The 12,675-nt window shown below is 36.5% G+C and overlaps 1 protein-coding gene and 1 pseudogene across 2 annotated transcripts in view; one reads left to right on the top strand and one right to left on the bottom strand.

The window, feature by feature from the left end:
- EIF5A (eukaryotic translation initiation factor 5A) overlaps positions 1-12,675 on the top strand; it is a 68,042-nt gene that overhangs the window by 28,476 nt on the left and 26,891 nt on the right. The window lies entirely within an intron of this gene.
- LOC141514545 (vesicle-associated membrane protein 4 pseudogene) lies at positions 3,639-4,118 on the bottom strand (annotated as a pseudogene).

The raw sequence follows: 12,675 nt of genomic DNA on the forward strand, positions 1-12,675 counted from the left end.
CCTAGCTGCCCCTTTTTAAATTTTATTTTTTGGTTTTTTTTGCACAGAGACATAGATTTTTCAAGTTGAAAATTATTTTGCTTACTATCCCATAGTACATCCCACAGTATAATATGTAAATTTAGGATCATAGTTTTAGCTCTGAAAATGTTGCAGCTTGTGTTCCAAGTTTGAAGACTCACACTTGAGACCCAGAAATGCAGGTATGGAAAGAAAATAGAGATTTATTAAAAGAAGTTACAACACAATAGAAAGTGATAGGAAAGTTAAGTAGAGATAAAGGAAAAGACCACATGGATTTCTAATGTAACAGACCAACTGCCAAGGCTCAGCTGGAGTCTGGAGAGATCAAGACAGCAAGCCCCTCCCTCAGATCTCCTTAAATTATCCTTCAGGGTCTATAGGAGGGGTGGTGACCTGGGAGTGACCCAAATCTTACAGTGGAGATTTTGCCTTTTGGGGAGGGGTCTCTTATGGGTGGTCTAGCCCAGACCAAAAGAAAAGGTAATCCAGATCAGATTTAAAGGTCAGGCCCTCAGGCCATGGCCTAAATTAGAGGATAAAGGAAGAAGGAAGATTCACTTAACAATGCAAACAAAGGATTTACAAAATTTGTCTCCAACTGAACTCTACACTCCTTTATGCCCTTGGTTCTCCACATCAAAAGGGCTCTGAGATAGCACCTAACTGAATCCTCTCATTTTATGTCTTTCTTACCTTATTAACTTCCCCTTTAAACTGTCCTTTTGAAAGCTGATGGTTCACTGGGTCAAATAAAAGTCTACTACCTAATCTTACCTGGGCCTTCACTGGTTCACAGCCCTTCTTATTTTTCCCTTGGTCAGCTATGCTATTACCCATGTAGCCTGTTCCAAAACTTTTCTCCCATAGATAGTTATTTTGGAAATAGAGAAGACCAGAATTCTTCTTCAGAGGAAGATGCTAAAGCAAAAAAAAAGCCTCCCAAAGAATATCATCAAATAGCTACTTGCTCAAAAAGAATTCATAGAGGAACTTAAAAAAGACTTTAAAATTCAAATCAGAGATTGAGGGAAAAAATAAAAAATAAAATAAGTACAATCCAAGAAAAGCAAGAAAATTATGGAAAGTAAACCAACTGGAAAAGAAGATCCAGAATCTTATGGAAGAAAATGATTCTTTGAAAATTAGAATGAAGCAAAGGAAAGTCAGCGAAATTATAATAAATGAAGAAATATTAAAACAATATAAAGAAAAAATAGAAAGTGAAACATCTCACAAGAAAAACAACAGAATGAGAGAATTAGATCAAAAAAAGAAAAGATAAGAATAATCTGACTACCTGAAAACGATACTCAAAAAAAAAAAGAATCTTAATTCAATTGTACAAGAAATAAAGAAGATTGTCTTGAAGTGTTAGAAACAAGAGAAGAAAGGAGAAATAGAAAAAATTCATCAATCACCACAGAAAGGGATCCTAGGAGGGAAACTGACAGGAATATCATAGCTAAATTCCAAAACTCCCATGTTAAGAGCAACAAGAAAAGCACAATTCAAATATAGTGGAATCACATTTAGAATTATGCAAGACCTAACAGTGGTTACTTTAAAAAAGACCACAGGTCTTGGAATACAATATATCAAAGAATAAAGAAGGAGGTTGCAACTGTAAATACCCTGAATGGAAAAAAAATGGACTTTCAAACAAACTGCCAGACTTTCAGGATTTTGTGGCAAAAAATCCTTAATAGAAAATTTGACATACAAGAAGCAAAAGAAATAGATAGAGGGTAAACATCAAAGATTAATTATAAGGGATTCAGTAAGGACAAATTGTTTATGTGGAAATGTAAACCATATGTCCAAGATTGTTATGAGTAACTGAATAGTTAGAAGGAAACATGGGGGTAAAGATAAGGAGGATGAAATTATTAAAAAGTAAATTTTTTTTAAAAAGAGTTACTGTTTTACAAACAAATGAGGTGTGAGAGAAATTCATACAGAGGGATTAAATAGGGAAGGAGAGCTGGTAGTTCTCTCTCACTGGGAATGGGTTAAAGAGGGAACACATATATATGACTGTAAAAGCCTTCTAAATTCAAAAAGAAATGAGAAGAGGAAATAGGGAAGATGATGAGTTACAGGGTAAAGGACTAGGATAAGAGGATATATACAAGGGTATAGATTAATGAGATATAGAAAGGAGTGTAGATTAATGGGCAGGGAGGTATAGAAGGGTATGTAAGGGAGGGGTTCTTTAAAAGACATGATTAAGGAAAGTAGAGTAGAGGAATGAGGAGGAATTGTTGCTTTCAGGAAATATTAAAAAATTAGAGACATACACAAATCAAATATATATATATGCTATATAATTATATGTAGGTATTATATAATATATACATATATAAATGTCTTATCTATATAGGGTTATATATATGGATATAAATATGTATGTGAGTATGTATTTAAGTGTGTGTGTGTATGTATGTGTATCCATGCTTAATTATGGCCATCCTGGGGGAAGGTGGGAGAGAAAAATATAAAGTGCATAGCAGAGAGCAGAAAATCTACAAGGAAGCAATGAAAAAATGAACAATTTTGAACACACTAATATTGATTACATAGGCTTTCTTGAAATTAAATTTGTTTTAAATTATGAATCCTCTCATGTATTGCACACGTGACAATCTTTTTATTTGAAAAATAAAAAATGATTTTAAAAAACTCTTTCCTCAAGCTGCCTCTGTTGTCTAACATCAAAGTTTTTTACCTCTTACTGTTTTGAGGAAATAAATATAGAGGCCATCTATGATTCCTCTTATACAAGTCACTAAATTTCCTGGGCACCAGTTTTTTTGTTTTTAAAAGATGAAATTTCCTTATATTGCCCAACCTGGAAGGTCAGGAGATGTCACTAATTAATAGGTAGGAACTTTGACCTACTAAATTTCTAACCTGAACCTCTAGCAGCCTGGTGTCTTCCCCTTCTCTCTGTAAACTCAACCCTTAAAAAGTAAATTTAGCAGGGACAGCTAGTAGGCATAATTCTACTATGGCTCAAAACTCCCAAATTTAAGAGCTCCTGGCATTGCTGTTATGTGTCACCAAGTCCAGCAGTTTTCTTATTTTTAAATGACTGTGTTGTACTTGAAAGTCTCTGAAGTCCCTTCTAATACCAGATTATAGTCTTTTTTTGTCTTTAATTATTTATTAAGTGAAAATAGTTCAAGAAAAATGTTAAACTTTCAATGTTAGCCAGCATGTGATTTTTACAGGTACAGATGATCCCATATGTGGATTACTTGGGCTCCTGGGGGTTTCTCTTAGGTTCTGCAAGTATCTAGTTTCAAATTAGGCTTCTTTTGCAAGGCAAAGAGGTTAAATGGCTTGCCCAAGGCCACACAGCTAGGTAATTATTAAGTGTCTGAGACTGGATTTGAACCCAGGTACTCCTGACTCCAAGGCAGGTGCTTTATCCACTAGGCCACCTAGCCACCCTGATGTTTGTTTTAAAAATAAATTAATGACAGCATATCTTGGTAAAGGAGAGCATGTTAATCAGGAACTTGTCAATGCTCCAATTTAAACTGGACACTTGCCTCTTCTTGAGAAAAAACACTTTTGAAAGTCATGTACATTTATCTTTAAATTATGCAGCAATCTTTTTTTTTTAATTGTTCCAGAAATGTTTTATTAGAGATCTCTGGTCACAGAATAAAGTTCAATATTTTAGGACAATAGGAATGACAATCACCAGCAAAAGGGTAACAGCAACCAGAGCCATGATGGCCTTCATTTTGCATCTGCGCCACTACATTTGTCTTTTGTGTTTAGATCTGTTGCTAAAAGCTGTTTCGTTATCTGATAAGCTTTCTGATTTGTCTTGTAGGTCATCCAGTCTCTCTCCTCTTTCAATCACTTTTGTAATATTCTCTTGCATGACATCAATTACTTCATCCACCTGATTCTGTACATGTCTAATTTTGTCATTCCGGGGTCCAAATTTTGGTCCAGATGGTCCCCTTAGGAAAAAAATCCTCTTCTTCACCTGAATCTTCTTCCAAAAGATTTCTCCTTTCACTTTTCACAGAAGCAGTGACATCATCATCATTTAGGTGGCACTTGAATTTAGGGGGCATCTTTATTACTCAAAAAAGTTGTTTTCCTTTTCCCAACTTTAAGAGGTAGATATATAACACCTGGGAGTCGGCCGGAGGCTCTGGGGTGCCCCTTGGAGCTGAGCTGGGCGGTGGGGGGGGGGGGGAAGGGGAGGAAGGAAGGAGGAAGGGAAAGGGGGGAGGGGGAGGGGGGATGGCCTCGGGCACGGCCCTAGTGTCAGCCACTCCTTGCCTCTGCCATCGCCCGCCCAGGCTGGGACCAGAGAGCATCCACCCACCATACTAGATTATATTCTTATGATCTCATGACTTCTTCCCTATTCTATACTTCTAAACTCCTTTACATCATCCCTCATTTTCTCTTTTTTTTTGTCTTGTCTCAGATAAAGAGGTGATTCTTAATCAAAATCACTTTCTCATTTGCTATTGACCCTATCCCCTCTCATCATTTCTGTGAATTTGTGATCATCGCTCCCTCATTGTATTCATTCTCTTATACATTGGCTTCTTCCCATATGCTTCTGAAAATTCTCTCATCTTCTCCATCCTTTAAAAAAAAATCTTCACTTAATTCTTCTGCCCTTCAAGCTATATTTCTCTTCTGTTTGGTAGCCAAACTCTTATAAAAAGTATTTCTAAATTTGTTCCTTCTACTTCTTAATATCCTGCTAACATCTTAACCCTTTGCTACCTGACTTCCAACCCTGAGAGATAGGTTATTATTATTCCCTACTTATTTATTTATTAATTTATTAATCTATTAATTAATTAATTTATTCATTCATCCATTCATTTATATATTTATTTATTCATTCATTTATTTATTTTAGGTTTTTTCAAGGCAAATGGGGTTAAGTGGCTTGCCCAAGGCCACACAGCTAGGTAATTATCAAGTGTCTGAGGTCAGATTTGAACCCAGGTACTACTGACTCCAAGGCAAGTGCTTTATCTACTATGCCACCTAGCCACCCCCATTTCCCACTTTATTGGGGAGAAAACTGAGGCAGAGGTGTTAAGTAACTTGCACAGCTAATAAGTATCAGAGACCACATTTGAATTCAAATTTCCAGGTCCAGCATTCTATCTATTGTATCAGAAAAAAGGGCCTTTACATGCTCAAGATTGTACTTGGAGAAGTGGGGAGTAGAAGTGGAATCCCTTAGCATTTTTTAAATAAATATTTTATTTGTTTTCCAATTATATACAATAGTAGTTTCTACCTATCATTTTTTTTGTAAGGTTTTGAATTTTACAATTTTTCCCCTACACTCCCTTCCATCCCTTCTCCCCCTTCCATGAAAGACAATTTCATAATCTTTACATTATTTCCATGCCATGCAGTTTTTTACTTTGGTAAGCAAAATCTGTCAATCCTTAGGTTGAGTTATGATAGACTTTTATCTTTGAAAGGCAAGTCTTCATCCCTAAGGGCAAAGTTATTTTGGAACACAGACCAGTAAGTTAGCTAAGTATTGCCTTAGATATTACAAGCATTTTTAAACTTTTAAATTGCTGCTCACAAGCAGCAATAGGGTTTCTTCTTCCTGCTTCTTCCTGTAGCCAGTCTCAGCTTGTTTTTTCAGTTGAGGATGGACCAAACTTATGTTCAGCAGCATGATTTAGCAATAGCAAACCCTATTGATTAAGAAAATACTTATAAATCCTACTTAATGTTTGATTATCAAACATACCTATTCAGTATAATTTTAGGATCTCCTCTTTTAATGAATTTCCAAAGGTTTTTTTTTAACCCTAACATTCTTTTTGGTCTTACATTAAATGGACTGGAAAAGTGAAGACAAAGGAACTACAAACCCTAAATGGAATTGTTTCAAGGTATTCCCCTCCAACCTGACAACCTCAATCCTTTGTTCTAAATTCCTTCTTTATACATGTATGACCTGGGCAAATAGCCATAGATATTGGCTTTAAGGTCTATGTATTATGTATATTCTATGTATTCTTTCCTCATCCCCCTCTGTAAATTTTCAGTCTCTGGGATGTCCTGGATCTTATAAATCAGTATAAGGAAATCAGTATTACATATAATAGTGTTAGCACAGCTATCTTAATATTTACCTGTAATCATAGCACAGTGCACATATAGGTACCAGACACATGATATTCACATTGGAATTACATGCAGGTAAAGATGGAAATAGTTCATGTTGGAGGGGTTGTAAAAAGATAGTTACACTAACAGATTGTTGGTGGAACTGTGAATCATTGCCAATATGGAAAACAATTTGGAATTATGCAATTAAAGAAGATAAAAAGTTCATGCCCTTTGATTCATAGAACATATCAGTAAGCATGTACCTCACAGAAGTCATCAGTAACAAAAAATAGCCTCATAAACATCAAATTATTAAAAGCAAAACTTTTTGTAGTAATGGAGAACTGGAAACAAAGTAAATAGATACCCATCAGATGAAAAATAACTATACAATCTATGGTAATGGCTGAAGGAAATGATGAATATGAAAAATACAAAGAAGTATAGAAAGTTTGGCATGAATTGATGCAAGTAAAGGCAAGAAAACTATGAGAAATTCCTGAATATTTTTTTCACTCATTGTGGTAGATTTTTTCACTTGCTTTTCCTACTTTTTCCCTCTTGTCTTTGTGCTCATTATTTCTCATTTGTTAGTAGTATAATAGGTTACATTTTGCCATGCCCAGAAATGGCTCAGAAAAGATTTTTGTACAGTGCTAAATTCAAGTTCAAAGTGATCCACTTTGCAAAAGTGATTGGAAATCATGCTGCTGAACATAAGTTTGGTCCATCTTCAACTGAGAAAACAAGCCGACTGGCTACAGGAAGAAGAAACCCTATTGCCACAGCAGAAGAAGGCCAGGAGAGGCAAGTCAACAAAATAGTCTCATTTGGAGAGGGAATTGAAGGTATGGATTGAAGAACATAGGGAGATAGGAATTCCTGTGTCCACAAAGATGTTTCAGCTTGAGGCCAGAAGAATTGCTGATAAGAAAGAAGTTACTGATTTCAAAGGAGGACACAATTGCTGCTTCAGTTCCTGAAACAGAATGGACTAATCACGCATGTAGGCACCAGACTTGCCCAGGGAGTATTTGTGGTTAACCATAGACCAGAGCCAGGCAGGAGAGCAGTCACAGCCTCTCCTAAGATAGTGATTAGTCATCAAACACAGATGAAGACAAGCTAATGGATGGGAAAAAAGAAAAAAGGCATATTCTTTTCTATTCCCATTCAATTTTCTCCAGCAATCTATCATATTTAACCTTTCTAAAATTCTATTTACCTCCTTAACTTCTGTCTTATTAATTTTGTGGTTAGATTTATCTAGTTCTGAAAGGGGAAGGTTGAAATCCTCCACCAGTTTAGTTTTGCTATTTCTTCCTGTAACTTACTTAACTTCGCCTCTAAGAATTTGAATGCTATGATTGGTTCTTGTCCTTCTTTTATCAAAGAAGATCAAAATTAATATTACTATGTTTTTGACAAATTCGACTGTAGCTGTTCAAACCAATGCAACCTTGGAATGCTGTACCACAGACTGGGCACAAATAGTCCATGTGAACACCTGGGGTGGGTACTCTAAACTTACTCATGTCATGTTTCCTTTGAGCTACTTCAATTCTGCCTTCTTCATAGATTGCAGCATCTTTATTGATGAGGGCACAGCATACTGGGTGGTCTTGTGCCAGTGTCTGCCATGCTGTACAATCAATTCTAAAGTTCTTCAAAGAGACCTTCAGGGTGTCTTGATATTTTAACAACCTGTCCAGCCCATTGTAGTTACACTCTTTTGTAGTAATTTAGAATGCTGGGCAGTTTAACTCAAGAAAGACCTCAGTGTCTGGTATCTTCTCCTGCCAGGTGACCTTCAGAATCTTCCTAAGTCAATTTAAATGGAAGTGATTCAGTTTCCTGACATGACAGTGGTAGACTGTCCAGGTTTCACACACATAAAGCAATGAGGTTAACACAATGACTCTGTAGACCTTCAGTTTGGTAATCAAATTAACAAAAGGTTTATCTATTTTACTTTTTTCATAAAACTAGTTCTTAGTTTTATTTATTAGTTCAATATTTTTCTTACTTTCAATTTTATTAATCTCATCTTTGATTTTCAGAATTTCTAATTTGATATTTATTTGGGAATTTTTAATTTGTTCTTTTTCTAACTTTTTTAGTTGTAAGCCCAATTCATTGATTTCCTCTTTCTCTATTTTATTCATGTAAGTAGTTAGAGTTATAAAATATCCCTAAGAACTGCTTTGACTTTATCCTATCACTCATAACCATTAAATGCTACACAATTTGGTGTACATATGTTTAGTATTGAGTATTTAGTATCATTGTCTATGGAAACTTTAGCAGGATGTAGTTTCTTGCCTTTTTTCATTAGATCTATTTTTTTGCTTTTGGTTTGTCTGAGATCAGGATTGCTACCCTGCTTTTTTTTTTAAACACAAACCAGCCTTTTTACCTTTATGTTTATCTTTCTGCTTCAAATGTGTTTTTTATATACAAGATACTGTAGGATTCTGGTTTTTAATTCACTCTGCTCTCTACTTCCATTTTATGGAAAGTTTAGCCCATTCCCTCTATCCTATTTTCCACCATTTATATTTTTCTTTTTCCTTTCACCCTGAACCTCCTCACCAATGTTTTGCTTCTGACCCCCTCTTCAATTTGCCCTTCCTTCCCTTTTCTTTTCCCTTTCCCCTCCTAGTTCCCTAAAGGGTAAGATAAATTTCTATATCCAACTGAATGTGTATGATATTCAGAGGAGAAGATTTTGGGGAAAAGATAATGAATTCGGGTGGCTAGGTGGCATAGTGGATAAAGCACCAGCCCTGGAGTCAGGAGTACCTGAGTTCAAATCTGGTCTCAGACACTTAATAATGACCTAGCTGTGTGGCCTTGGGCAAGCCACTTAAACCCCATTTGCCTTGCAAAAAAACCTTAAAAAAAAAACAAGAAAGAGAGATAATGAATTCTATTTAGAGCATGTTGAGTTTGAGTTGTCTCCAGGACATCTAATTTGAAATGTCCAATGAGAAGTTCATAATGCAGGACTTTAGTTCAAGGTTGAGACTGAGGCTGGATTTATAGATCCATGAATCATCTGACACAGAGAGATGATAATTAAAACTATGGTTGCTGATAAAGTTACCAAAACAGTTTAGAGAAGAGAAGAGGATTCGGGTCAGGGACTTAAAGAACACTTACAGTTAGAGGGCATGATATGTATTGTGAACCAGCAAAAGCAACTGCTAAGACAGGTAGAAGAATCAGAAATACTGAAGAGAAACAAGGGTATTCATAAGGAGAGTGTTATTCCTTTATTAAAATATATTTTATTTTTTCCAATTATATGTAAAGACAATTTTTAATATTTTTTGCAAGATTTTGAAGCCCTAATTTCTCTCCCTCTCTTCCCTCCCCTTCCCATAATGACAAGAAATCTAATATAGGTTATACATGTGCAGTAATGTAATTAGTCATGTTGTGAAAGAAGAGGAACAAAAGGAAAAAAAATCATTGGAGGGGAAAAACAGGAAAAAAAAGTGAAAATAGTATGCTTTGATCTATATTTAGACTCTATCAGTTCTTTCTCTGGTTGTGGATGGCATTTTCCCCATGAGTCCTTTGGAATTATCTTGAATCATTGTATTGCTGAGAAAAATAAGTTAATTGTAGTTGATCATCATGCAGTATTACTTCATTGTATTGCAATGTTCTTCTGGTTCTGCTTATTTGGAGAGTTCTATTTCTGAAATCTTGTCTTCTGATGATTGATAATGTTTGTCCTTCACTCTTTTTTTTTAAGTTTTTGTTGCAAGGCAATGGGGTTAAGTGGTTTGTCCAAGGTCAGATTTGAACTCAGGTATCCTGACTCCAGGGCTGGTGCTTTATCCACTATGCCACCTAGCCACCCGAATTCATTATCTGGCTAATGCACCACCTAGCCACCCTGTCCTTCACTCTTTTTTTTTAAGGTTTTTGCAAGGCAAATGGGGTTAAGTGGCTTGCCCAAGGCCACACAGCTAGGTAATTATTAAGTGTCTGAGACCAGATTTGAACCCAGGTACTCCTGACTCCAGGGCCGGTGCTTTATCCACTACTATGCCACCTAGCCGCCCTCTGCCCTTCATTCTTAAAGAAGTTCATGACTTCAGGGAGGGGATGCCATGACATGCAAGTGAATTGGATTTGAGTAAGAGGGTGCTGTGCAAAGTCACCAGCCTCACTGTCCTTTGGACCATCTGGGTCCAGTGACCAGATATGGATCAGGACAACTGTAGATGGCTTGGATGCAATGGAAGAACTTTATCTTTTAAAAGCTAGGTCTTTCTTTGGTAACAGTTTGACTGAGATAATGTCCGCTCATTCATTAAGGCTAGATAAGAGAGAGGTGAAAAGAGGCCAAGAATGACCATTTCAAAAAAAAAAGTTAAACTGGGAGGGTAAGAACCTCAGGGTTTTTCAGTGATCAAAAAGAGCCTCTTCTCCATAGTCCAAAAAAATAAAATTAATCTAGGAAGTAAAGGACCCTCATGGTTTCTGACCAAAACAGAAACAATTGCTATTTACATTTACTCTGAATCAAACAGGGCCCAAACAGTATACAGATGGGCTTAGCCTGAGATCCACTGTTGGTCAATCAAGGAGAGCCAGAGTGATTTCCAGCCTGCAAATTCCTAAAAATATTGCCAGGACTTTGGGCAGAACCCTTACATGTATGGCAAGAAAGAGAGAGAGAAAAGAGAGAGGGGAAGCACCATTGTGGCATCTAAATCCCCAATGTCTAGCATAGGAAGACATTTAATACTGATCTTGCCTTCCAGCACAGAAGTGGCATTTTTTGAGTTATACCAGTTCTGGTCAAGTTTGATCCCAGTATCTGGTTAGAGAGAGACCTTTTGAGAGAGGCTCTCAAGCTTAAATCCAGGCCCTATGAACCTGAGTCTTGAAGGCCTTAAAACTATATATTAAAAACCCCATATAGCTTATCTGTTGGAATTGTATACAGTAACCTTATATTGATAGATTGTCATTCAATCAGTTTTCAGTTATGTCAGGCACTTCACCCTATTTGGGGTTTATTGGCAAAGATACTGGAGTGGTTTGCCATTTCCTTCTCTAGTTCATTATACAGATGAGAAAACTGAAGTAAACAGTTAAGTGACTTGCCTACATAATTACACAGTTAGTGTCTGAGATATGATTTGAACTTGGAAAGATAAGTCTTCCTGACTTCAGGTCCAGTCCTTTATCCATGGTATTTACCTAGCTGCCTGTATAGATAGACACAAATACAAAGATGAAGAAGACTAAAGTTTAGTTGCTCCAAGTAAATATGATTTTCATTGATATACACATATTAGGAATAAGTATTTATTAAGTGCCTACAGTGGGCCAGACACAATGCTAAGTGCTGAACAAATATTATTTCATTTGATTCTCTCATCAACCTTGTGAGGCAGATGTTATTATGAGTCTCATTTTATAATTGAAGAAACTTGGTCAGGCAAAGATAGAGGTTTGATCAGTGCCACACAGCTAAGTATCTGAGGCTGCATTTGAACTCAATTCTTCCTGACTCTAGGTCCAGTGCTCTATCCATTGCTCTATTGAATTCACCTTAAATTCTTATTCCTCACTTTAAATCAGGAAAGTTTGGGTCAAAATTCTTAGGCCAAAGGATATCAAAAATGGACATTCTTAGGAATAGTTAAAAAGTGAATTGGCTTCTTTGCTTAGGACATATCCTGGGTGTCAATGAAGTATTCCATTCCTAGTAGGAAGCTTGAAGCAAAAAGGCCTGTAGAAACTAGAAATTTCTTTCTGGATTATTGACTGCTTACCTCTGTCTCTTTTCTTTTCATGGATCCAACAAGAATTTGGGAAATTAACTAAATGGAAACCACAAGTTAGGGTGAAATCTTTCATTGAGGGACTTCTAGCCTTGAAACCCTCTTTTTTTTTTTTTTAGGTTTTTGCACGGCAAATGGGGTTAAGTGGCTTGCCCAAGGCCACATGGTTAGGTAATTATTAAGTGTCTGAGGTCAGATTTGAACTCAGGTACTCCTGACTTCAGGACTGGTGCTCTGTCCACTGTGCCACTTAGCCGCCCCCCCAAGAAGTCTTGATAGAAAGAAAGGAAGGAAGGAAGGAAGGAAGGAAGGAAGGAAGGAGAAAGAGAAAGAGAAAGGGAGAAAGAGAGGAAAAAAGGAAGGAAAGAAAAAAGAGAGGAAGGAAGAAAAGAAAGAGTGAGAGAGAGGAAGAGAGAAAGAAAGAAAGAGAAAGAACAGAAAAGAAAGAAGAGAGAAGGGTCATTTTCTAGAATGGACTTTGCTAGGAAGAACTGTTGAATTGGAGAATCTCTACCAGGAGGATACAGCTTATTGCTGAGACCCTGAGGAAGCAGAATTGGAGAAGTCAATCTTTTTTTTTTTGACAAGTTTACATTTTTGAGTTTTGAGTTGTCTCTCCTTCCCAACCCTGCATTAGAGAAGGCCAACATTTGATAAATTTGTGGAACTATACAACATATACTTCCATATATCAGGACTTTCTCTGGAGATG

The sequence above is a fragment of the Macrotis lagotis genome, chromosome 2 (genome assembly GCF_037893015.1).
Source record: "Macrotis lagotis isolate mMagLag1 chromosome 2, bilby.v1.9.chrom.fasta, whole genome shotgun sequence".
NCBI lineage: Eukaryota > Metazoa > Chordata > Mammalia > Peramelemorphia > Peramelidae > Macrotis > Macrotis lagotis.